Source organism: Olea europaea, chromosome 10 (genome assembly GCF_002742605.1).
Source record: "Olea europaea var. sylvestris chromosome 10, O_europaea_v1, whole genome shotgun sequence".
Lineage (NCBI taxonomy): Eukaryota > Viridiplantae > Streptophyta > Magnoliopsida > Lamiales > Oleaceae > Olea > Olea europaea.
The window spans coordinates 29,985,365-30,013,022 of NC_036246.1; the positions used below are offsets into that span (position 1 = coordinate 29,985,365).

Consider the following 27,658-nt stretch of genomic DNA (forward strand, 5'->3'; position numbering starts at 1 on the left):
AAAAAATCATATTTTCAAATTTAGTTAGGTGAGAACATATTTGATACACAATATGGACCAAAGAAGATTAAAAGTTAAAACGTATATTCTGATCTACCGATAAACTGACTTCATGTGTAAATTGACCTAAATGGACTTTATTTGAGTTCATTTGGCTTGGGTTTCTCAGTAAATTATAACTTCTAATTTAAGTGTATTAATTTTCACATTCACTCAAATTTTCTAAATTACATATGTTTTTCCTTTCTTATACTTTTGAACTTCTTCATGTCACCATTTGTTGGTTAGTGTATTAGAAATGATCTAAATGAGAGATTCATTAAACTTCACTCTACATTTCTGCATTTTTTAATTTTCATCTTCATTATTTTTACTATTAGCCACAAAATTCATTTTCCCCTCTTCATGATCTTCAACAACTCTGTAACATTGCCACTAGATCATTACACCTCTAATTTTTTCCAACTCCGTAGTAACAACTCCTCCTAAAATTTTCTTTCGTATAAGTCCGTACTTCTTTTACTTTTGTCTAGCTCACAGGCTTGAGTTTTTGTTTGATTTTTGCTTTTAATGTTTTCATGAGGATTAGAGGAAGTTGATATGGATATATTTAAAGATTACTTGGTTGATTTGGAAATGTTTACAGTTCTCTTCTTGTGTGTATTTCTTGACCCGTATATACTGGTGGATCCAGCTTCCGGCATGAATACGAGCTAATACAACAAAAATAAAAAAATAATAATAAATAAATTTTTTTACTAATTCTTTTTTTATTTTTTTAAGGGGATTTGGGGCGGACGGACCGGTTATAGCACTAGCCTGCCCGTCCCTGAATCTGCCCCTGCCTGTATACTGATTTCAGCTGGACAACTTAAAATGATTTCAGTTGAGACTAAGCTTTGTTCATGCATAAAATAACTCAGACCGACTGATTTAGGTTCTATAGTGTTGGTCTTCCTGTTAATTATTGCTTTCACTTGTAATTTGACAATGTTCATATTTATTCAAATTTTTGAAATAACATACCTTTTCACTTTCATACTTGCAGCTTTTAACCATTTTGTATCATTGTTTGTTGACGAATATAGTAGAGATGATCGAAATGAAACACTTATTAAATGTCACTATGCATTTTTCCATCCTAAAACTTTGATCTTCATTATTCCAATCGCTAGCCATGGAACCCATATTAGTCGATTCACAGTCAATCAGATCATCCTTTATAGTTACAACTCTCTGTTAAAAGAAATACTAGCATATCAAAAATGTTTGTGACCTTATGTAGATTTCATTTCATCGATATACGAGGCAGCGACTTCAATGTTCATTTCATCAATACTTGTTAAATTTATTCATGTTGTAAATGTTACTAGAGCCTCATGACTTTTCTCAATCAATTTTATTTTACATTGTGCTAAATCTAGTATTATTATTATTATTATTTGGTAGTTTTTTTAACTAAAAATAATATTTTTCATTTTATTTTAATCAGTGGTAAATTTATTGTTCTGATGGATTCTCTGGAAACATCTACCTCATGAAGAGCTGGTTGTTTTGATTTTGACAGTATTTCTCAATGCACAAGTAAATCATATAATACTGTCATTCGCCTAGAACAAAATTGAAGATAGATAGATATGATGAATCAAGTTCAAAATGTAAGTGTTGATCGTCTTAAAAGGGTAAATGATCTTGTGTTATCTCGAAATAATAATTCTGGGGTTGGCTATATACATGAATCTATAATACATTCTCATTTTGAGGGCTTCTATTTTAAATGAAGAACGGATTAATGTTTTTGATTCTGAATTTTATGGAAGTTTTGACACATTGAATATATCAACTACTACATATGTATTATTGACATGAAACTACTGTAAGCATTGTGGTGCATGCAATTTTTTTTGAGAAACTAAAGGCTTTTGTTGCTCTAATGGAAAAGTGAACCTTTTTTATGGCTGATTCACTATGGCTGGATCTAAGTTATAAAAAGTTTAATGGTACCATTCCAGTTGCCTGCAACACTACGTTGGGTTTGGACATGCTACTTAATGCTAGGCACTTCTATGAATTCTCTCTTAGAGTTATAAAGCGTTTAGAACTATGTTTCTCCTTCATTATTGCTTTCTCCATTAACAAGAAGTGATTTTCATTGTTCACAGCCATTTGTCAAATAATCAACTTTCTGGATCTATCCCCAATCAACTGTTCAGTTCAAACACGAAGCTAATACACTTATCAGCAAACTACCTATGCTTGATTCTATTTCGTTTACTTAGTCGATGAAAACTAATAATATCTATAAACAAGATGTCATAGAATTTGTATATTTTATTTTGTATGAATAGAAAGATATACTCTCATGTTATTTTTATCAAATAGGTGTCTGACTTTTACTTCATCTCACCATTTTATTAGTCCATTTCTTTTTCACGAGAAATGCAATTTACTCAATTTCTTTGCAAATTCTGTTGGAAATATGCTTTCACAAAGAGGAAAATGGAGAAGAAACAAAAGATAAAACCAAGAAATCAAGGACAATAATGAAAGGATAAAAAAGAAAGTTAAGAAGGCTTGAATACGTTATCGTTATCCTCAAATGATATTTGCCCCCTTCAAGATGAATTTGATGCTTACATGGATCTTGGCAAATGGTTTGCAGGAATTATCAAGCCTTGAAGAAGATATAACACGTAAGCACTAATGATATCTTCCAAAACTTAAGAACACAAAGAGATGAATACGATAGGAGATATTGATCTTTTGTTGAATGACAATGTAATCATCAAATTGATTTTTCTCATGTTTGTAATGAATGTCAATCACCTATATATAGACTTCAATGAGTCTCCACGAATTGGTGCCAAAAATCAAGTGAAAAGCTACTAGAATTCAAATAACAACGGCCATTAACAGCTAGTTATTAACATTATGCAATCGCATAGGCCAAACCTATGCCATTGCATAGTTAGTTCCACGGCAAGGCCTAAAGACCTTGCATATGATCATGAGGTCGCATTGTTACGAGTTTTGCCTTTGCTTTTATGTACACTCAATTGAATTTCTATCTTCCTGATTTCAAATATATATATATTTTTTTAACATTTTTTTCTTTCTTCCATTGAACAAAAGAAAGGTTTGTGCACCATGTACCTACAAAAAAAATTGGTCCTTCGCTAACGTTTTCCAGCATATGTATGTTTTGTTCATTGAGTTACAATAAGATCACATGTTCTCTATCATTTTAATCATTTTAATTTTACTTGAATATTATCCTTATGAAATTTGATCAGCTATTATTTGAAGTTCTATAAAATTTGTGTGAAAACTCACTGAACTTTCAAATAGTTTTAACTTCCCATTAATATTAGACAGTAACATAACCTTCAAAAATACCCTATGTTACTAAGCATCTTTAGTGCCAATTTCTCGCAGATTAGAAGGAAATTGTCTTTAACTAGTGAGCTTTCATTTTTGTCATTTAGCTCTCTAATGTGATCAGTGAAAGTACACCTGTTGCAATGGCAGGAAAAGAAACTATTGAAGAATTCTTACACAGAGAAAACAAAGTAAAATTATTTTGAAATCACAAGGCTAGGTACTTTATTATTATTATTTTTTAATTCAAGCAAGAATACACCCAATGTTATGGTTCATTTTCGCCATCAAGCATACCAAGACATTTCTTGCTAAGCATGTTCGGTGTTTGGTTCATAATGAAAATTCGGCTCTTGTACCGAAAAGGAATTATAGTTTCAGATGGAAGGTATCTATACTGCAGAGGAACAAGAAGTTGAGAACAAGAATGCCAAAAAAGCAAATGTTGCTAACAAATGTAGATTCTGTTGCTGAGTCTGGCCAAAAGATTTTGTTGCTCACAAATGGGAGCCCCTCGGTGGACTCTCAAAGCTCCGGCTCAGACAGAAACTCGCATATCACAAAAAAGACGTGGGATCATGAAAAAATGGACAGCGATGATGGTCAGGATTGGTTGAGCAGTGTCGAAGAAATCATGTGGGATACAATGTTTCAGAATTTGAAACCCACATGATAAATATAACTGAATTTTCCTTGTAATAGAATTAGAAATCAACTTTTTTTTCCCCATGTTCTTTAACTAGAATTTCAGCTGTGGGATTTGCATTTAGTCCTCACTAGTGCAGTATACAGTTTTATTTCTCATTTGTGTCCAATATATGTTTACTTTTTTTCCTTTCCAACCCATAAATACAAGAATACAACATAAGAATGTTCCTAAAAATCACAGGAACAAAGAGAGCCAAATCAAGAGGATAGAATCTGAATACTAAAATTAACGTTGAAGTAGTAGAGCAAGTCCCATCCAAGATAGTGGATAGCTAGTATCCATGATATGTATTATCTTCAGTATAGATAGAACAGACCGTAAAAATTTATCCTTTTCATGAGGAACTCAAAAAACACTGTAATATGCAGAACACATGCTTATACATGACCAAATAATTACCTATACAGGTCTGCAATAACTTGAATACACGACTTTGAGATGGGAGTGTAACTCGACCCCAAACTCTTTGATGCCAAAAGACTTGTGTTATCAATAATCAGAGCTTGCAGGCTGATGGAAGGAACCTACAGCATAAAAGCATTTGGTAAACTGGTCTTATTCTGACGGTCAGTATAATGCCCAAGAAAGTTCCCAAACCACGAACCCCAGCTAAAACAAGAAATGTGAACCTAAAGCAATTAGGACCCATGCAAGACGACACTTGCTGCTTAGCTGCCTCTGTGCCGTATACATGACCGGCAAGCCAACGTGAGAAGAGAAATGCAACAGCTGGATTTCCAAGCTGCATGAAGTTGAATGTTAATCCAAAGTGTCTCAACCCAAAAATCTCCGATGTAGTTGGAATCATAATGCGAAATTGAGCACCGTAGCAAATACCAAGCAATGCTGTTGCAGCATAGAGAGTGCTACTGAGAGCTGAAGCATATAGAAGAAATGTTAAGATCATGATTATTTGTGTTACTGTCATCCAAAATGTCCGAGGAACCATTTTTGACCTGCAATCGCGCATAACATTAAGCTGTCAGATAACGGTGTTTCAAAAACTAAAATAAGGAAGCTGTCACAAACATTCCATATTGCATGACAAGAAATCAAGTTGGCAGGTGCATACGGGTTTTGAAAGAAATAAGAAAAAGAGCTAAGAGTAATTAATTTAACTATTAGATTAAAAAGAGAGAATATCCGAGGGAGACAATTTTGAATTGTTCTGAAATTCAACACTCTTGTCCCTATACGTTCACGGCTCTATATATACAACAGCCATCATAGAACCATCGAAAAAATTTTAGAAGCATATTTGGCAAAGCTTAAATTATAATTTACTCTAGTCAAAGCACTACAAAAAAAAAAAAAAAAAAAAAAAAAAGGCACTTGTATAGGAAACAAATACAAGTTAGTCGAGAATCAAGATTGAATTTGTGGGTGTAGAGCAAGAACAAATCTTTAAACGAGAGTTTAAGTTGCAACTCTTGTAATCAATCTTCAAATCTTCATAACAAAATTAAATTTGCATCAATATTTATTTTTCTTCAATAAATCACACAGCATATATGAACTACCATGTTCACTACAAATTTATTAGAATCTTTAAGGGTTCTGTTTTACAATGGAAAGCAAGTTTTAGTTGCATAATATGCAAAGCATATCAAATTTGACGAGATAGAAACTAAAACATGCTTTTGCTCAAAAAAAATAACACAAAATCAGAAAAAGAAATAATTTTTAAATGTGTCGAGGGTAAAAATCATATATATGGAATCCCAAGTCTTAATAGAGGGGGAAAAGCAGAACTCACAACCCAATAAGGCCGGGACTGAACAGTTTGGCTAACAGAAAGATAAAGAACACCAGAGCCCAAGAAAGAGGGAAAAGCACCCACAAGAAGAACAGCCCGTGGTGGGAATTTGTTGCAGGCTATGACTGGAGGAATCTCAACATTCTCCCCAATATCATTTGCCACTCCAAGAAAGGTCAACTGTTTCTGGTTGAAGCCGAGAACTGATTTCAGTGAAGGACAGTATAAAGGAAAAAGTACGGGCACTCCCTGCTGCTATTTCTGCCCAAACTGCAGCGCCTAAGCCCACCCATGGTGGCTCCATTCTTCTGGGAAGATTCTTTGATAGAAGTTCTTGTTGTTACTTAGCTCAACACTGAAATATATACATAAACAGAAAAAAGAGTGCGCGTGAGACGGATTGTTGGGACTGGAAATTTTTGTGGGAGACGGGCAGTAATTGTGTATTGTCTGTAATAAAGACCAAACCACGTACCATCATGCACTTGGAAAAAAAAATAGGGATGCATGACCAACAATGGAAGGAAACAGGAAAATAAATGTTCGGGTAACTTAATAAAAATAACACGTGAAAATTGGAATGGAAATTTACGTTACTGTGTAATCTGAATTGTTGCACTATAATATATGAGTTACAGTGATATTCATAAATAGCCAAACGCCTGGAAAGATCTGAGAACGTGTATAAACCACTAAGGAATATGAACATCTATTATTGCCTAATTAATCTCCTGTTACACAAATTAATCACTATAGAAATTAAATTAAATCATTAATACGTACTTAGTAACCGCCAAGTTAATGAGACCCCCATTGATTCACACATTAATTCAAGAATAAACTTTAATGAAAATAACTGATATTCAAGCTATATAATCCCTTTTCTATGTCCTAAATTCTCATCAATCAAAAATCTATCTTTTACTTACAAATTGGGATGACTTCCAAATTTGTTCTCTTGGTTCTTCTTGGGGTTCTTATTTGCACCACAACTGCGAGAAAGCTAGTTGACTCAGATGATTCTGTCGATGATAAAAAAGTCTTCTTTGATCACTGGAATTTAGGAGGTGGCGGCGGCGGCGGCGGCGGCGGTGGAGGTGGAGGACTAGAGGGAGGTTCTGGTTTCGGAGAAGGATTTGGTGGTGGGTTTGGAGGTGGTGCTCAAGGAGGAGGAGGAGGTTTTGGTGGTGGAGGCGGTGGTGGAGGCGGATTGGGTGGAGGATCTGGGAGTGGATTTGGATTTGGTGCTGGCTATGGCGGTGGAATGGGAGGTGGAGAAATCCCTTAAGTAATTAAAGAAGTTTCAGTCCCATACATTTCCAATTCATACCTAGTGATCATTTTCATGGCTCAATTATAAAGTACTAGATTGCATATGTTTAATGTAAGCTTCATTTTGTTGATTAATATATTTGAATAAATTTGATCAGAATGGTGTTGTAGCGTAAGTCCTTTTGGACAGGAAAAGTCCAAAACGCCGATAAAATGTACGTGTACACTTGTCGAAATGATACACAGGCAAGAATATCGCTTCAATTGATCTTAATAAAAAAAAATTCACTCCGCAAAATCAATCATTATTATCAAGTGCTGAGTATTTTCAGCCAAATGATTTAACATTCACGTAGGCTTGTGATGTTTAGTTTATGGATTAAGATAACTGAGTGATGAAAATAAATTTGTAGTTCAACTATTTGACTGAGACAAATTAATGTTTGGTAATTGAGAGTAACCCACACATAAATTTTACTGATTTGCAATATCCATTCTAAGTAAATAGGAATAGACGTTTCTAATAAATTTCAAAAATGTATTTTTGAATAACATGTTAATTAAATATACATTTTTATCTACATATTTAGTAGGACCCATAGCTTGTTCACTTATTATCGACACACTCTAAAATTCACGGCTTACTTGAAAAAATTTAGCTTTGCGATGCATGCACGTAAAGTATTCAGAGAAGATTTTAAGAGAAGGTTGAAAGATTATTTAAGTAGCCTTTTTGTAATTTACTTTGACGATTTTGTATAGACGTCCCATATATTATCAATTGTAAAATATTTGTCAATTTTTCAAAAGGTGCTCAAAAATGTCCTTTTGGGTGTTAAATGTCCAAATTACCCTTGTAGATACCTTTTTGAGTACATATATTGCTCATTAATACTAATTAATGCCATGATTTGATGTTTAACTTATGTAAGAAAAATCTATTAATATATTTAATATATAATGGACAATAGAAATTTTAACCAAAAAATAAAAATAAAAATTATCTCATAATCTTTTCGTCAGGTGCTAACCATAAATATCAATGGTTCAATTGTCAAACTAGAACGTGGAGATTGATAGTTAAAATGTCGAACTCGACACTTAGTAAATGTTAGGAAATACATTTGAACTATTAGTCTCATCGGTTTGACTGTTTGGTATAATTTATTCGTAGGTGCCTCTTGAATGATTTTAAAAGTCCCATATATATATTGTGCTGAATGTTTATTATTGATATCTCACATTTTTAGCTATGAGTAATAATTTAAGATTTATTGTGTAGCATGGAGGTGAGTTGGACACAATCAGCCACATGCTCGAACCCGTTCTAGGACGAAACATGTAAAGTTTGAATGTTGTTTATGGCTTGAGGTTGTATTTTGTATATTACAATTATGATGTTCATTGTTTATGTCATATTGTCGTTTTCGTGTTATTACCGTTGCAGCTTTTATTATGATACAAAAAAACGTTCTACTTTTTACAAAAAAAAAGATTTCATTAATTGCGAGTTGTTAAGTAGTAAATGAAATAAAATATCCGAACATAACGATTGATCAAACACACAATATTATGATTATATATTAACACGTGATTTTCATTAAAATTAGAAAATTTAAATATAACCGATAACATGAATCATTATTTGCTTACGTCAAGCGTCATCGACATTTGAACTTTCACTCCCATTGACTTCCTCCTCATCGTCCAAGCTTATGACAATGATCTTGTGTGGTGAAACATTACAATCAGAGGAACCATGTATTCCAAAAATATCAACTTTATGGTTGAGTGATTGAGATAATTGGCTAGAAACATCATCCAAATTGGGAAAAAGGAATTTAGTGATAGTATCATTGATCATCCATTATATTTACAAACAATTCTTTATAAATGATATCAGGATAGTTGACCTGCTACACAATAAAAATGTCTTTTCACAGATGAACATGAACTAAACAAACATAAAAATAAGTTGTTTGGTGTACACGTCATGATATAACTTGGAAATAATATGACAAATTATAAATACAAATGCAACACATAGTTGTCCGAGTTAGTGAAGTCCTATTGCATACTATCTTCCATCTCTTTCGGACACCCTTAGTGTAAGGAGTTCGAAATCCATTATAAAGGAAATTTAAAATTTCATAATTGTGGAATTATCACGTGTATATATAATCTATATTAAGTAAAATGTATAACTATTATGTTGAAAAAGAAGGTTAGTATAGCTCTACTCCTCAAGGTTCTTTTTCAAGAAATATTTCAATAAATTCATATAGTATATGGAATAATTTGGACACCAATACACGTGTTTTCTCATATAGTTCTACTTCATCAATATCTAGTGCTATAGATGTTAGTGGTACAAATTTTGAAATTTCCTCTGAGTTAACTAGGTTTATGTGCGTGGACGTTCGTTGTGTGTTATAACGAAAGAATTACAAGAATTTAGTCTTCTATCATGGTGGAGATATAACAAAAGGCAATATCCAATTGTATCCAAAATTGCAAGCAATCTACTAACACATCTGATATCTACAATGGCATCAGAGATTGCATTTAGTTTAGGTAGTTGAGTTTTATCAAATAGAAAATCTAGACTAAAAGAAGATATATTTGAAGTTTTAATATGCTTGAAGGATCGTGAATGTTCAAAATTACGTATTCAAGAACAAGTTGACAGTATAATGGCCAAAGAGTTATAGGAGATCCAAGCATAAGAATATTGTAAGTTTTTAAATTGATTAATTTTTAAAAAAAAAACGTAAACTTTAAATTTATTTGTTTCAAGAAAAATTGTACACAAAATATTTTATTCGTATACAATTTTAACTACACTTACGTTGGTTATGGCAGATCTCAAGCCCAAAAAGGAAAGAGGGTTGCAACTTTTATTTAATTTATAATTCGAATAAATTGCATAAATTTTAAATTCTTGAAAAAAATGTTAGAATTGTCACGAATTAAAAAAAAGAAAAAAGAAAAAAAAAGCAAGTTAGCTTGGCAAGGCCTTGAGCCAAAAGCTCGGGTCGAGTCTAGATTTTTTGGCCGAGCAAAATCTAGGCTCGGCTCAAGTCCAAAACAGCCCCAACCGTTTTTACTCGAGCCAAGCCCAAACTTCTAGTTTCGGTTCGGCTCAGCGCATTGACATTCAACTTTTAGTATAATTTTTTCAACTAGTCAAATCAAAAATTAATAAATGACATCTAAGGTATTTAAAATTTGTAGAAGGGAAAAAAATTTAAAACATATTTGTCAAAATTATTAAAATGTGACATTTTTATAAATGTCAATCCAAAAAGTGACATGGGTGCAATTTTCTCTTTTACTTTTTGTATGAAAAATACTCTACTTTATTATTTACTTATTAGCTCTAGTTAATAAATAATAAAACGACATTTCAAATGTGATATCACTTGAAGTATACTGTGTGACATTTTTCTACTTGTTAAAAAGAGTTGATTTAATAAGTTGTCAAAATTTTAATCGACTGGCAGTTAAAAAGAAAATCGAAGAGGGGGTAGCAATAGCAATGCAGATGGATGATTTGTTTCCAAATATTCTTGAAGTTATTTTAAATGATTCGGAGCAATGGATGTGAGGTTTTTTGATATCACTGAGATAGAAAAGAAAATATAATAGGATTACATTTCTTTGAGGTGGTACTCAAATCTCCAAGAATTGTATCAACTGAGTTCTTATAAAGAAAAATGCTACTCAACCTTTGACACAAAGGTTAACACACCTCTCACGGTCGAGGTGTGGGTCCTGCGCGAATAAAATAATGCCGAGCTCCCATGTGTGTGTGATGTGTCAACCCTTATGTCAACCGATGTGATCATGTAGCACAGCCCTCTTATAAAACCCTTTTCTTCCATTTACCCATCATAAAGTTGAATTTTGATTGAAACTCGAATTAAAGATGGGGTTTTGTTATTTCTCTTTCTTTTTTTATTAAATTTGTTTGTATTTATTTAGTTTATCTTTCAAACAAAGTTTTACCATACAGAATTTTTGGAAAATTTACAAAATACTCATTATATTTAGGGCGTATATACAATTTTAATGTTATATTTTTGCAAATTTACATTTTATGTACTGTGTTTTAGTTATTGGTAACAAAAAACATACTTGATAAATACGTTGTTATTTATCATTTTTTTTTCCATTATACGCAACTTTCTTTTGCTAATATTTGATTTATTAGCTATTTTAGAAGCTTTTTGCCGTCTGATTCCATCCATTGAAATTAATCATTTGTTGCATCAAATTGTCTAAATCAAAGATAAACCTACCAAATATTAGTATTAACTCTGTTAGGTATAGGTCTTAATAATTTCTCTCCTACCATACACAAATCCCATTCTCTTTCTCACTCTCAATACCCACAAAATCCTATCACTGCATTAATTCAGAATCTCCCCCAAATCTCAATCTACGGCTTTTGAACTGCCACATATAGACCACCTCGAGAAATTTCAACCTATGTTCCCTGTGTGACCAAGACAATACATCATAGTCTATTGCCTAGTAGGCTGCTCAGTCGACTTGACGACTGCCCTACAAAAGCAAAAATTGACCAATTCACAAAGGAGCCTCTCCGAATGTAGTCGAGTAGGCCCTTTGCTCGATCGTTAGATGGAGATTTACTTTTAAAATATATCTACGATCAATTTAAAAATGTAGTTGATCATCAAATTTTTTATCAAATTTTACGTTGTAATTGAGGTTGATCGAGAAGCTTTTTGTTCTACTATCATGTTGCGCCGAGGTCAACCACAATTCTTTTTATAATTTCTTGGGTGTCAGAATACGCCACTTTTATATTCTCTGCATTTTAATGAATGGATAAGGATACGCATCTATTCATACGTAACAACCTTCATACCATGTCAACAAGGTAGAGGATTACAAGAGTTTGCTCTGAGTATGTTTGGAGTGTTTTTAGTCCATACTATTTACAGTTCTGTTGTTGTTTGTATTTGTAAAGAGAATTATTGATTTGGGGAAAGTTGTTTGGGATTACACGTTAAGAAAATAAAGTTGTTTAGTATTACATATTAAGGAAATATCTTTATTGATGTACTTACTATTAAAAATTGTATAATTTATATGGATATTATTTTTTAGAAGAAATTTTGTGAAATGAACGAAAACAAAACAAAACTATTTATGTTTGATTTCTTACCATTTCATCATTGTCTACTAAAATAATTTAGCAAATAATAATGGATTAAAAATCTTAATATGTCATTCTAGTTGCTGTTTTTTACCATTTTAGTAAATTTAACTGTTTTGTTGATCCATTTCGATATGTTGGTGACCTTGATGAAAGTATTCCTTGCAGTTAGAACTGTGCTACAGAGCCCGAGTTTAAATCCCGGGCTCCAATCCAGGGCCGAGGTGTTCTGGACTTGGGGGGCCCGCCATCAAAATTGGGGGTAGAGGCTTTGCCACCTCTACCCGTGGAACGGAACCCGGGATTAGCATTTTCCCTACAATTAATCTAATATGTGCTAAATGTATACACGGTGTATAATATAATATTCAATTAGTTATTTCTGAATAGTCCTTTAATTCTATAATCATGTGCTATTATATACTAATCACAGTGATGTTCATACTTGCCATCTCAAAATGATTACAGAAAAATTTTGCTTGAGTGCATTCATTAGCAAATAAGGAATATAGTATTAAAAATTTCCTATGCTTTTGATAATTTATCCAAGATTAAAAATCGGCCTTTAAATAATTTGATATGATTTAAATATTACATTTCCTCACATACTAATGTGTTAGAATAGTTTATTGAAGCTTAATGTTAGCTTATTGCTTAAAAAAAATCGAATTTTCAAATTTAGTTAGATGAGAACATATTTAATACACGATATTGACCAAAGAAGATTAAAAGTCAAAACGTATATTCTGATCTACCTATAAACTGACTTCATGTGTAAATTGACCTAAATGGACTTTATTTGAGTTCATTAGGCTTGGGTTTCTCAGTAAATTATCACTTCTAATTTAAGTGTATTAATTTTCGTTCATCGTAATAATTTTCACATTCACTCAAATTTTCTAAATTACGTATGTTTTTCCTTTCTTTTACTTTTGAACTTCTTCATGTCACCGTTTGTTGGTAAGTGTATTAGATTAAATGTCACTCTACATTTCTGCATTTTTCAATTTTCATCTTCATTATTTTTACTATTGGCCACAAAATTCATTTTCTCCGCTTCATGATCTTCAACAACTCTGTAACATTGCCACTAGATCATTACACCTCAAAGTTTTTCCAACTCCGTCATAACAACTCTTCCTAAAAATTTCTTTTGTACAAGTCTGTACTTCTTTTACTTTTGTCTAGCTCATAGGTAGGAGCGAAGTCAGAAAATTTGTTCAGTGCGGGCATAATTTAACCCATGTCAATCATTGAGTTTTGATCATGAATTTAATGATGATAAAACTATAAAACAAAATCATGGGTTTGGACCAAAAAATAAAACTCATGTAAATAAAACATGTTTTTATTCCACCTCCCCTGTTGCTAATAATTACAAAAAAAAGGGGTTTGAGCCTAAAATTTCAGTTCTCAACATGGCTCCGCCCCTGCTCACAGGCTTAAGTATTGTTTGATTTTTGCTTTTAATGTTTTCATGAGGTTACAGGAAGTTGATATGGATATATTTAAAGATTATTTGGTTGATTTGGAAATGTTTACAGTTCTCTTCTTGTGTGTATTTCTAGACCCGTACACATTGGCGGATCCAGCTTCCGGCATGAACACGGGCTAAAATAAAAAAAAATTACACAAAATTTTTTTTACAAAATTCTTTTTTTTAAAGTGGATTTGGGGCGGGCAGACGAACGAACGGACTGTAGCACTGACCTGCCCGTATACTGATTTCAGTTGAGACTAACCTTTGTTCATGCGTAAAATAACTCAGACCGATTGATTTAGGTTCTGTAGTGTTGGTCTTCCAGTTAATCATTGCTTTCACTTGTAATTTAACAATGTTCATATTTATTCAAATTTCTTAAATAACATACGTTTTCACATTCATACTTGCAGCTTTTAACCATTTTGTATCATTGTTTGTTGATGAATGTAGTAGAGATGATCGAAATGAAACACTTATTAAACGTCACTATGCATGTTTCCATCTTAAAACTTAGATCTTCATTATCCCTACCGTTAGCCATGGAACCCATATTAGCCGATTCACAGTCAATCAGATCATCCTTTATAGTTACAACTCTCTGTTAAAAAAAATACTAGCATATCAAAAATGTTTGTGACCTTACGTAGATTTCATTTCATCGATATACGAGGCAGCGACTTTAATGTTCATTTCATCAATACTTGTTAAATTTATTCATGTTGTAAATGTTACTAGAGCCTCATGACTTTTCTCAATCAATTTTATTTTACATTGTGCTAAATCTAGTATTATTATTATTATTATTATTATTATTATTATTATTATTATTTGGTAGATTTTTTTAATTAAAAAAAATATTTTTCATTTTATTTTAATCAGTGGTAAATTTATTGTTCCGATGGATTCTCTGGAAACATCTACCCCATGAAGAGTCGGGTTGTTTTGATTTTGACAGTATTTCTCAATGCACAAGTAAATCATATAATATTGTCATTCCCCAACAACAAAATTGAAGATAGATAGATAGGATGAATCAAGTTCAAAATGTAAGTGTTGATCATCTTAAAAGGGTAAATGATCTTATGTTATCTCGAAATAATAATTCTGGGGTTGGAATCAAGTTCAAAATGTAAGTGTTGATCATCTTAAAAGGGTAAATGATCTTATGTTATCTTGAAATAATAATTCTGGGGTTGGCTATATACATGAATCTATAATACATTCTCATTTTGAGGGCTTCTATTTCAAATGAAGAATGGATTAATGTTTTTGATTCTGAACTTTATGGAAGTTTTGACATGTTGAATATACCAACTACTACATATGTATTACTGACATGAAACTACTGTAAGCATTGAGGTGCATGCAAATTTTTTTGAGAAACTAAAGGCTTTTGTTGCTCTAATGGAAAAGTGAAACTTTTTTATTTCTGATTCACTATGGCTGGATCTAAGTTATAAAAAGTTTAATGGTACCATTCCAGTTGCCAGCAACACTACGTTGGGTTGGGACATGCTACTTAATGCTAGGCACTTCTATGAATTCTCTCTTAGAGTTATAAAGCATTTAGAATTATGTTTCTCCATCAGTATTGCTTTCTCCATTCACAAGAAGTGATTTTCATTGTTCACAGCCATTTGTGAAATAATCAACTTTCTGGATCTATCCCCAATCAACTGTTCAGTTCAAACATGAACCTAATACACTTATCAGCAGGCTACCTATGCTTGATTCTATTTCGTTTCCTTAGTCTATGAAAACTAATAATATCTATAAACAAGATGTCGTAGAATTTGTATATATTTTTTTCGTATGAATAGAAAGAGATACCCTTATGTTATTTTTATCAAATTGGTGTCTGACTTTTACTTCATTTCACCATCTTATTAGTCCTTCTCTTTTTCACGAGAATTGAAATTTACTCAATTTCTTTGCAAATTCTGTTGGATATATGCTTTCACAAAGAGGAAAATGGAGAAGAAACAAAAAACAAAACCAAGGACAATAATGAAAGGATAAAAAAGAAAATTAAGAAGGCCCGAATACGTTATTGTTGTCCTCAACTGATATTTGCCCCTTCAAAATGAATTTGATGCTTACATGGATCTTGGCAAATGATTTGCAGGAATTATCAAGCCTTGAAAAAGATATAATACGTAAGTACTAATGATATCTTCCAAAACTTAAGAATCCATAGGGATGAATATGATAGTAGATTTTGATCTTTTGTTGAATGACAATGTAATCAAATTGATTTTTCTTGTGTTTGTAATGAATGTCAATCACATATATATAGACTTCAATGAGTCTCCACGATCTGGTGCCAAAATTCAAGTGAAAAGCTACTAGAATTCAATTAACAACGGCCATTAACAGCTAGTTATTAACATTATGCGATCGCAGGCCAAACCTATGCAACTGCATAGTTAGTTCCACGGCAAGGCCTTTAGGCCTTGCATATGATCATGCGATCGCAGGCTGAAATGGCCTATGCGGTCGCATTGTTACAAGTTTTGGTTTTATTTCCACTTTTCATTCCAAACTTATTTTATTGATTTTGAACAACATGTAACAATTTCTTTTATCATTTTGTTTTTCTCAAATTTAAAATATATGTTAGATACATGAACATAAAATGTATTGTCCTGTACACTCCTGCCAATTGGCTAGTAAGTTGCCTTTAATATTTTAGACTCATGGTTTACAACTTAGTTCCCACTTATGGGATTGATTTCTAATTCTAACAAGCAGCACATAGATATAATGAATCTTTAGAGCTATCCAATTCAATCTGTAAAGAATTTTATTATTATACCATGCTTTGTTTTAGGTGAAAGATGGACTTCACTTGCCAAATATGACCACCCTTCATTTGACAACAATCAAAGATGTTGGAGTTGGTTGTTCAAAAGCAACAATTGAAACATGTGGAACCAACAAAACGGTGTGTACAATGAATGAAATAAAACCAAAAACGAAGGCACCAAACTTGGCTCACGCCACCGCATGAGCCATGTGGCCATGCGGTTGCATGGCCACTTACCGAAAATTAGTGGCCTGCATGAAGTTTCTCCATGTGACCCCATAGATTTCTTCTATGCAGTCGCATAGAGGAAATTTAGTGACCGTTTGAGCGATTTTTTACCGTTTGGCTTTTGAATATTGTGCCTCTTCACAAGAATTTTTTGCACCAATTCATGCATTTGGTCAAGTCTATAAATAGTGGAGCAACATTCAAGCCAAAAATATATAGAAACACATCTTGAAATTCATTCTTATTCACATCAAAAATTATTCCCCGATTCTCTTCTCATATTCATTTTATTTATTGTGTTCTTCAAGTTTCAGTAGAAAATACTTTGTGCTTTAGTATTTTTTGCAACAAGACTTGTCAAAATCCTTCAAACCATTTGCCGAAATTCGTTTAAGCATCTCAAAAACATTGGAGAAGGGGCAAATAATGTTTGAGGACAGCGATCCCGTGTTCAAGCCTTCATATTTGTTCTTGGCGATTTTTTTTTATTTCATTTCATCTTGTTGCCATATTTCTTTTGTCTACTCTTCATCACTTCAACATTTCTAGCAATCTCAAACGTTACTCTGTGATGGAAAGCGAGACAACGATGACAACAATCAAACTCATGAATCAAGACTTTGTGCGGTTAGATCGATTCGATGGAAAGACAAATTGAAGTTTCTTCTCACTGCATTGAAGATCTCAAACGTTACTCTGCGATGGAAAGACAAATTGAAGTTTTTTATTTTCTTTATGGCATGCTAGATTAGGTCACATAGGTAAAAGTTCCATGAAACGCATGAGAAATTGTAATTTAATTTCATATGATGGAAATGATGCCATTATATGAAAAATATGTGTAGAAGCAAAAATGGTTAAATAGCCTTAGCAAAGCGTTAAGAGGACTTCTAGCATATGAGAATTAATTCATTCCGATATATGTGAATTGAATGACATGCTAACAAGAGGTGAAAATAGATATTTCATAACATTTATTAATGATTGCTCAAGATATACCTATGTTTATTCGATGAAACATAAACATGAGGCCTTTGATTTGTTTAAAACTTATAAGAATGAAGTTGAAAACCACTTAAATAAGAAAATAAACACCTTAAGAAGTGATAAAGGTGGTGAATACTTTTCTAGTGAATTTAATTTATATTGTGAACAACATTACATAATTCACCAATGTTCTGCACCTAGGACACCCGAACAAAATAGTTTGGCTGTAAGGAGAATAGAACCTTAGTAGAAATGATTGATGCAATGCTTATATATGCTAAGTTGACGTTTAATTTATGGGGTAAAGTTTTATTAAGTGCATGTAGAATACTTTATAGGATTCCTTCTAAACATATAAAGGTTTCTCTTTATGAATTGTAGAAAGGAAGAAAACTGAACATTGGATACTTCAAAGTGTGGGGTGTCTTGCTTATTGCAAGAACACAAATCCTAATAGGACCAAATTGGGTCCAAGAGGCATTAAATGTGCTTTTGTTGGATATGCTAATAATAGAAAATCTTATATATTGCTAACTTGGTGACCAATGTAATTATCGAACGAAGTGATGTAGAGTTCTTTGAAGATTTGTTATCATCAGATAATGAGTTGAAGGAAAATATTGAAAACATCCCTAGCTCAAGTGGAACACGTGAAGAAATAATTTCTAAAGATATTGCTGAGTCTAGTGAACCATGAAGAAGCACGAGAACTTGAGTTGAGAAGTCTTTGGACCGGATGAAATTGATTATCAACTTATCCCCTTTTACTTATTAGAAGGAAATGAGTTAAATTTTGTAAGAACAGTTCCTTTTATTCTACAAGTGGAAACCGACCCTAAAACCTATAAAGAAGTTATGGTTTCTCGTGATAGCATTTTTTGAAAAGATGCAATTAAAGATGAAATGGATTCGATAATGTCTAATAAAATTTGGGAACTTGTCGATCTACCACCAGGATCTAAACATATTGGAAGTAAATGGGTATTTAGGAGGAAATATAATGTTGATGGCTCTCTAAATACTTTCAAAGTTAGATTAGTGGCTAAAGGATATCGACAAAAGAAATGAATCGACTATTTTGACATTTATGCACCAGTAGCTAGAATAACATCGATTAGGATATTATTCGCATTGACTTCAATATATGACTTGCATGCTCATCAAATGGATGTCAATACGACATTCTTAAATGGAGATCTCGATGAGGAGGTCTATATGGAGCAACCCGAAGAGTTCGTTCTACCTAGAAATGAACATAAGGTATGCAAGTTAGTAAAATCTTTATATGGTTTGAAGCATGCACCTGAGAAATAGCATGAGAATTTTGACTTAGCTACAACATCACTCGGATTTAAACATAATAACGTAGATAGATTTTTATATTCTAAAGTGTATGATGATTATGTGATATTTATATGTTTATATGTTGACGACATGTTGATTATGAGTAATCACATGGACGGTATAGAAGAAACAAAGTGGTTTCTATCTTCCACATTCAAAATGAAGGATCTTGGTCGAGTGGATACCATTTTAGGTATCAAAGTCACAAAGACTAGTGGGGGTTATCACTTATGTCAATCACATTATATTGAGAATGTGATAAATAAGTTCAAACACTTGAACATAAAAGAATATAGTACCCCGATTGATCCAAGTTCAAAACTTGTAAAGAATGATGAAATGATGATTGCTCAATTGGAATATGCTAGTGCAATAGGAAGTCTTGTGTATGCAGTTCAATGTATAAGATCAGACATAGTCTATGCCATAAGTAAACTTAGCAAGTTTAGTAGCAATCCGAGTAATAATTATTGGAAGGCCATTGGAAGAGTTCTTGGATGCTTAAAGAAAACCAAGAACCTGGGCATGTAATATACTAAATTCCCGACGGTATTGGAAGGATTTAACAACGCTAGTTGGATATCTAGCGCGGGTGAGAGTAAATCCACTTCGGGTTGGGTGTTGACTCTTGGACAAGGTGCTGTTTCTTGGAAATCAATGAAACAAACATGCATAACACACTCGACCATGGAATTCAATTTGTAGCCCTATCGGATATCGAGAAAGAGGTTGAGTGGTTTAAGGATCTCCTTTATGAGATACCTTTGGGATCGAAGAATATCTCTTCAATTCCTATCATGTGTGATAGTTAAGCCACATTAGCAAAAGCATATAATGAGGTATACAACGGAAAGTCGAGAAACATGAGTCTTAGACCTGACTATATAAGGAAGTTAATCAAGGATGAAATAATTTTCCTAAATTATGTAAGATCAATTAAGAATTTGGCGGATCCTTTGACTAAACCTCTAAACAGCGATTTAGTAGCATCTGCTTCGAGTAGGATGGGGTTGAAATTCCTTAACTAAAAAGGTTCACCAATCACAGCAACCCTACCTGTCTTTACTCAAAAGGTAATTTACGGGTTCAAAAGATAATAACAAGTCATTCAATATGTGGATAGTTGCAGCATTATTAAAAATCAAAAATAATCCTATCCTAATTAAAATAATGCTAGTTGTTACTGAAATGAGGGATGAGTTTTAAGCTCTTAATGAAGTTCAGTGCTAAAACACAAATACCTCTAAAAGTAACAAAGGTACTGGAAGAACTTCACCTAAACAATCTTCAAGGTGGTACCGTCTTAATAGGGAGTTGGAGTTTCTCTCTTAAATATTGTTGAAAAGGATAAGCGCAAGGCCATAAAAGCGCTAAGCGAGTTATGAGGAACTTGAGAACACGTGATACTCATGTGTGTGTTCTTATTGGTATTGTTATATGGAATAATTGGTTCAAAGCTTTACGCTACCTTTAATTCCGACCTTACTTTGTTAGAATTACACAAGGTTAGATTCAAATATACTTAGAATATGAGATATTGTTAAATTTTGAATAAGTGGGAGATTGTTGGATTCGGTTGTTCAAAAGCAACAATTGAAACATGTGGAACCAACAAAACGGTGTGTATGAAATAAAACCAAAAATGGAGGAGCCAAACTTGGCTCATGCAACCGCATGAGCCATGTGGCCATGTGGTCGCATGGCCACTTACCGAAAACTATGCGGTCGCACAGAGGAAATTTAGTGACCGTTTGAGGGGTTTTTTACCATTCGGCTTTTGAATATTGTGGCTCTTCACAAGAATTTTTTGCACCAATTCGTGCATTTGGTCAAGTCTATAAATAGTGGAGCAACATTCAAGCCAAAAATATATAGAAACACATCTTGAAATTCATTCTCATTCACATCAAAAATTATACCCTGGTTCTCTTATATTCATTTTATATATTGTGTTCTTCAAGTTTTGGTAGAAAATACTTTGGAGAAGGGGCAAATAACGTTTGAGGACAAATAACGTTTGAGGACAGCGATCCCGTGTTCAAGCCTTCATATTTGTTCTTGGCAATTTTTTCTGATTTCATTTCATCTTGTTGCCATATTTCTTTTGTCTACTCTTCATCACTTCAACATTTCCAACAAAAGATGCTCATTACAAGGAAAATTAGTTTAAATATTGAGAGCTTAATCTTTGTAGATGGATTAATAATAAAGTCATAGATATGATATTAACTTTTCATTTTCTTGCATGTGGTTGCATTCAAATTCTCTCACTTGTGTTTGTTGGTAACATTGATGGGGTAGTTATGGTGTTGCGTAATAATTTTATTTCTTCTAAATTTCCTTGAAGACTGTTGCCTTTGCTTTTATGTATGCTCAATTGAATTTCTATCTTCCAGATTTCAACATTATTATTTTTTATTTTTTAACATTTTTTTCTTTCTTCCATTGAACAAAAGAAAGGTTTGTGCACCATGTACCTACAAAAAAATTGGTCCTTTGCTAACGTTTTCCAGCATATGTATGTTTTGTTCATTGTGTTACAATAAGATCACATGTTCTCTATCATTTTAATCATTTTAATCTTACTTGAATATTATCCTTACGAAATTTGATCAGCTATTATGTGAAGTTCTATAAAATTTGTGTGAAAACTCACTGAACTTTCAAATAGTTTCAACTTCCCATTAATATTAGACAGTAACATAACCTTCAAAAATACCCTATGTTACTAAGCATCTTTAGTGCCAATTTCTCGCAGATTAGAAGGAAATTGTCTTTAACTAGTGAGCTTTCATTTTTGTCATTTATCTCTCTAATGTGATCAGTGAAAGTACACCTGTTGCAATGGCAGGAAAAGAAACTAATGAAGAATTCTTACACAGAGAAAACAAAGTAAAATTATTTTGAAATCACAAGGCTAGGTACTTTATTATTATTATTTTTTAATTAAAGCAAGAATACACCCAATGTTATGGTTCATTTTTGCCATCAAGCATACCAAGACATTTCTTGCTAAGCATGTTCGGGGTTTGGTTCATAATGAAAATTCAGCTTTTGTACCGAGAAGGAATTACAGTTTGAGATGGAAGGTATCTATGCTGCAAAGGAACAAGATGTTGAGAACAACAACGCCAAAAATGCAATTTATGCTAACAAATGGAGATTCCGTTGCTGAGTCTGGCCAAAAGATTTTGATGCTGACAAATGGAAGCCCCTGAGTGGACTCTCAGAGCTCTGGCTCGGACAAAAACTCGCATATTTCAAAAAAGACATGGAGTCATGAAAAAATGGACGTCAATGATGGTCAGGATTGGTTGAGTAGTGTCGAAGAAATCAAGAAGAAATCAAATTCGGCTCTTCTACCGAAAAGGAATTATAGTTTCAGATGGAAGGTATCTATACTGCAGAGGAACAAGAAGTTGAGAACAACAATGCCAAAAATGCAAATGTCGCTAACAAATGTAGATTCTGTTCCTGAGTCTGGCCAAAAGATTTTGATGCTCACAAATGGGAGCCCCTCGGTGGACTCTCAAAGCTCCGGCTCAGACAGAAACTCGCATATCAAAAAAAGACGTGGGATCATGAAAAAATGGACAGCAATGATGGTCAGGATTGGTTGAGCAGTGTCGAAGAAATCACGTGGGATACAATGTTTCAGAATTTGAAACCCACGTGATAAATATAACTGAATTTTCCTTGTAACAGAATTAGAAATCAACTTTTTTTTTCCCCCATGTTCTTTAACTAGAATTTCAGCTGTGGGATCTGCATTTAGTCCTCACTAGTGCAGTATACAGTTTTATTTCTTATTTGTGTCCAATATATGTTTACTTTTTTTCCTTTCCAACCCATAAATACAAGAATACAACATAAGAATGTTCATAAAAATCACAGGAACAAAGAGAGCCAAATCAAGAGGATAGAATCTGAATACAAAAATTAACGTTGAAGTAGTATAGCAAGTCCCATCCAAGATAGTGGATAGCTAGTATCCATGATATGTATTATCTTCAGTATAGATAGAACAGACCGTAAAAATTTATCCTTTTCATGAGGAACTCAAAAAACACTGTAATATACAGAACACATGCTTATACATGACCAAAGAATTACCTATACAGGTCTGCAATAACTTGAATACACGACTTTGAGATGGGAGTGTAACTCGACCCCAAACTCTTTGTTGCCAAAAGACTTATGTTATCAATGATGAGAGCTTGCAGGCTGATTGAAGGAACCTACAGCATAAAAGCATTTGGTAAACTGGTCTTATTCTGACGGTCAGTATAATGCCCAAGAAAGTTCCCAAACCACAAACTCCAGCTAAAACAAGAAATGTGAACCTACAAAGAACACCAGAGCCCAAGAAAGAGGGAAAAGCACCCACAAGAAGAACAGCCCGTGGAGGGAATTTGTTGCAGGCTATGACTGGAGGAATCTCAACATTCTCTCCAATATCATTTGCCTCTCCAAGAAAGGTCAACAGTTTCTGGTTGAAGCCGAGAAGTGATTTCAGTGAAGGAGAGTATTAAGGAAAAGTACAGGCACTCCCTGCTGCTGTTTCTGCCCAAACTGCAGCGCCTGAGCCCACCCATGGTGGCTCCATTCTTCTGGGAAGATTCTTTGATAGAAATTCTTGTTGTTACTTAGCTAAACGCTGAAATATATACATAAACAGAAAAAAGAGTGTGCGTGAGACGGATTGCTGGGACTGGAAATTTTTGTGGGAGACGGGCAGTAATTGTGTATTGTCTGTAATAAAGACCAAACACATGCCATCATGCACTTGGGAAAAAAATAGGGATGCATGACCAACAATGGAAGGAAACAGGAAAATAAATGTTTGGGTAACTTAATAAAAATAACACGTGAAAATTGGAATGGAAATTTACGTTACTGTATAAACCACTAAGGAATATGAACATCTATTATTGCCTAATTAATCTACTGTTACACAAATTAATCACTATAGAAATTAAATTAAATCATTAGTACGTACTTAGCAACCGCCAAGTTAATGAGCCCCCATTACTTCACACATTAATTCAAGAATTAATAAACTTTAATGCAAATAACTGATATTCAAGCTATATAATCCCTTTTCTGTGTCCTAAATTCTCATAAATCAAAAATTTATCTTTTACTTACAAATTGAGATGACTTCCAAATTTGTTCTCTTGGTTCTTCTTGGGGTTCTTATTTGCACCACCACTGCGAGAAAGCTAGTTGACTCAGATGATTCTGTCGATGATAAAAAAGTCTTCTTTGATCACTGGAATTTAGGAGGTGGAGGTGGCGGCGGCGGTGGTGGTGGTGGTGGAGGTGGAGGACTAGGGGGAGGTTCTGGTTTCGGAGAAGGATTTGGTGGTGGGTTTGGAGGTGGTGCTCAAGGAGGAGGAGGAGGTTTTGGTGGTGGAGGCGGTGGTGGAGGCGGATTGGGTGGAGGATCTGGGAGTGGATTTGGATTTGGTGCCGGCTATGGCGGTGGAATGGGAGGTGGAGGAATCCCTTAAGTAATTAAAGAAGTTTCAGTCCCATACATTTCCAATTCATACCTAGTGATCATTTTCATGGCTCAATTATAAAGTAATAGATTGCATATGTTTAATGTAAGCTTGATTAATATATTTGAATAAATTTGATCAGAATGGTGTTGTAGCGTAAGTCCTTTTGTATAGGAAAAGTCCAAAAGGCCGATAAAATGTACGTGTACACTTGTTGAAATGATACAAAGGCAAAAATATCACTTCAATTGATCTTACTAAAAAAAAAAAAAAAATCATTCCGCAAAATCGATCATTATTATCAAGTGCTGAGTATTTTCAGCCAAATGATTTAACATTCACGCAGGCTTGTGATGTTTAGTTTATGGATTAAGATAACTGAGTGAGAAACATGAAAATAAATTTGTAGTTCAACTATTTGACTGAGACAAATTAAAGTTTGGTATTTGAGAGTAACCCACACATAAATTTTACTGATTTGCAATATCCATTCTAAGTAAATAGGAATAGACGTTTCTAATAAATTTTAAAAATGTAATAACATGTTAATTAAATATACATTTTTATCTACATGTTTAGCAGGACATAGCGAGTTTACTTATTATCGATGCACTCTAAAATTCATGGCTTACAATCACTTGGAAAAAATTTAGCTTTGCCATGGAAGCACTTAAAGTGCTCAGAGAAGATTGTCAGAGATTGTTGAAAGATTATTTAAGCAGCCTTTTTGTAATCTACTTTAGGATTTTGTATAGATGTCCCATATTTTATCAATTGTAAAATATTTGTCAATTTTTCAAAAGGTACTCAAAAATGTCCTTTTGGGTGTTAAATGTCCAAATTACCCTTGTAGATTGCTTTTTGAGTACATATATTGCTCATTAATACTAATTAATGCCATGTTTTGATGTTTAACTTATGTAAGAAAAATCTATTAATATATTTAATATATAATGGACAATAGAAATTTTAACCAAAAAATTAAAATTATCTCATAATCTTTTCGTCAGGTGCTAACCATAAATATCAATAGTTCAATTGTCGAACTAGAATGTGAATATTGATAGTTAAAATGTCGAACTCGACACTTAGTAAATGTTAGGAAATACATTTGAACTATTAGTCTCATCGGTTTGCTATTGTTTGGTATAATTTATTCGTAGGTGCCTCTTGAATGATTTTAAAAGTCCCACTTATAAATTGTGCTGAATGTTTATTATTGATATCTCAAATTTTTAGCTATGAGTAATAATTTAAGATTTATTGTGTAGCATGGAGGCGAGTTGGACACAATCGGCCACATGCTCGAACCCGTTCTAGGATCAAACATGTAAAGTTGAATGTTGTTTATGGCTTGAGGTTGTCTTTTGTAGATTACAATTATGATGTTCATTGTTTATGTCATATTGTCGTTTTCGTGTTATTACCGTTGCAGCTTTTATTCCGGTGCAAAAAATGCAGCTTTTATTCCAGTGCAAAAAATGTTCTACTTTTTACAAAAAATAAGATTTCATTAATTGCGAGTTGTTAAGTAGTAAATGAAATAAAATATCCAAACATAACGATTGATCAAACATACAATATTATCGTTATATATTAACACGTAATTTTCATTAAAATTAGAAAATTTAAATATAACCGATAACATAAAACATTATTTGCTTACGTCAAGCGTCATCGACATTGGAACTTTCGCTCCCATTGACTTCCTCCTCATCGTCCAAGCTTATGAAAATGATCTCGTGTGGTGAAACATTACAATCAGAGGAACCATGTATTCGAAAAATATCGACTTTATGGTTGAGTGATTGAGATAATTGGCTAGAAACATCATCCAAGTTGGGAAAAAGGAATTTTGGTGATAGTATCATTGATCATCCATTATATTTACAAACAATTCTTTATAAATGATGTCAGGATAGTTGACCTACTACAAAATAAAAATGTCTTTTCACAGATGAACATGAACTAAACAAAAATAAAAATAAGTTGTTTGGTGTACACGTCATGATATAACTTAGAAATAATATGACAAATTATAAATACAAATGTAACACATAGTTGTCCGAGTTAGTGAAGTCCTATTGCATACTATTCTTCCATCTCTTCCGAACACTCTTCGTGTAAGGAGTTCGAAATCCATCTATAACTCCATTAACATGAACAAATTCTAATGTAAGAAGATTTAACATGAAATGAATTCTTACGACACACAAAAATACATTTTCATTTTATTATAACTATCGAGTAATCCATTCAAATTTTCCAAAAATTCAGTAACAATTGTCGAGAATGATTTTTTTTTTTTAACTAATGTTCCGTCAGTACTTTGAAAGAAACTCCCCAAGTGCAACACATAAATCAAATTTTCTAATCCACAATGACCATTGAATGAACCACATTGCAACCAATTGAATCAATCATAGCATGAAACATAAAATGAACCATAAAATGAACTACATCACCTAAGCTATGAATCAACAAATTGAACCACAATGCAACAAATTGAACATATCAATCCAAAAAATCAACTTTCATTACTAAACCTACAATGAACATGTATATTCTTATAAATCACAATTAAAATGTATCGAACTTCTTTTAAAAGGGGGGATGAGCAGCCACTGTTCAAGGAACAGTAAAGTAATCTCATTTCACTGTTAAAGCTATTTTTTCCCCTTTTTTCATTTCTTTTTCTTCTTTAGCTCGCGTTGGTTTTTACCTGCTCCTGATTTTCGACGACCATACTTCTAAGGCAACCATACTCCTTATTTTCAAGTACGAAGTAAGGCAATGAGTGTAGAACTTTATTTCTTTTTGTTTTCCTTCTCAACCCATCCCCTCCTCCTTATTCTCGTCTTCTTCTAATCTTCAGGCAAAGGATGGGTATTTTTTTTCGAAATTTTTAGTTTTTAATGGGATGATGTTCCATCCATTAATTTGGCCAACGACGGTGGTGGAAGGTGAGCCTTTGAGTTTGATATTTTCCCTCTGCACATGCTTCAT

The 27,658-nt window shown here is 33.1% G+C and overlaps 1 pseudogene; it reads right to left on the minus strand.

Annotated features, from left to right (window-relative positions):
- Positions 1-4,454: 4,454 nt before the first annotated feature.
- Positions 4,455-27,658, minus strand: part of LOC111401790 — a 42,472-nt pseudogene continuing 19,268 nt past the window's right edge.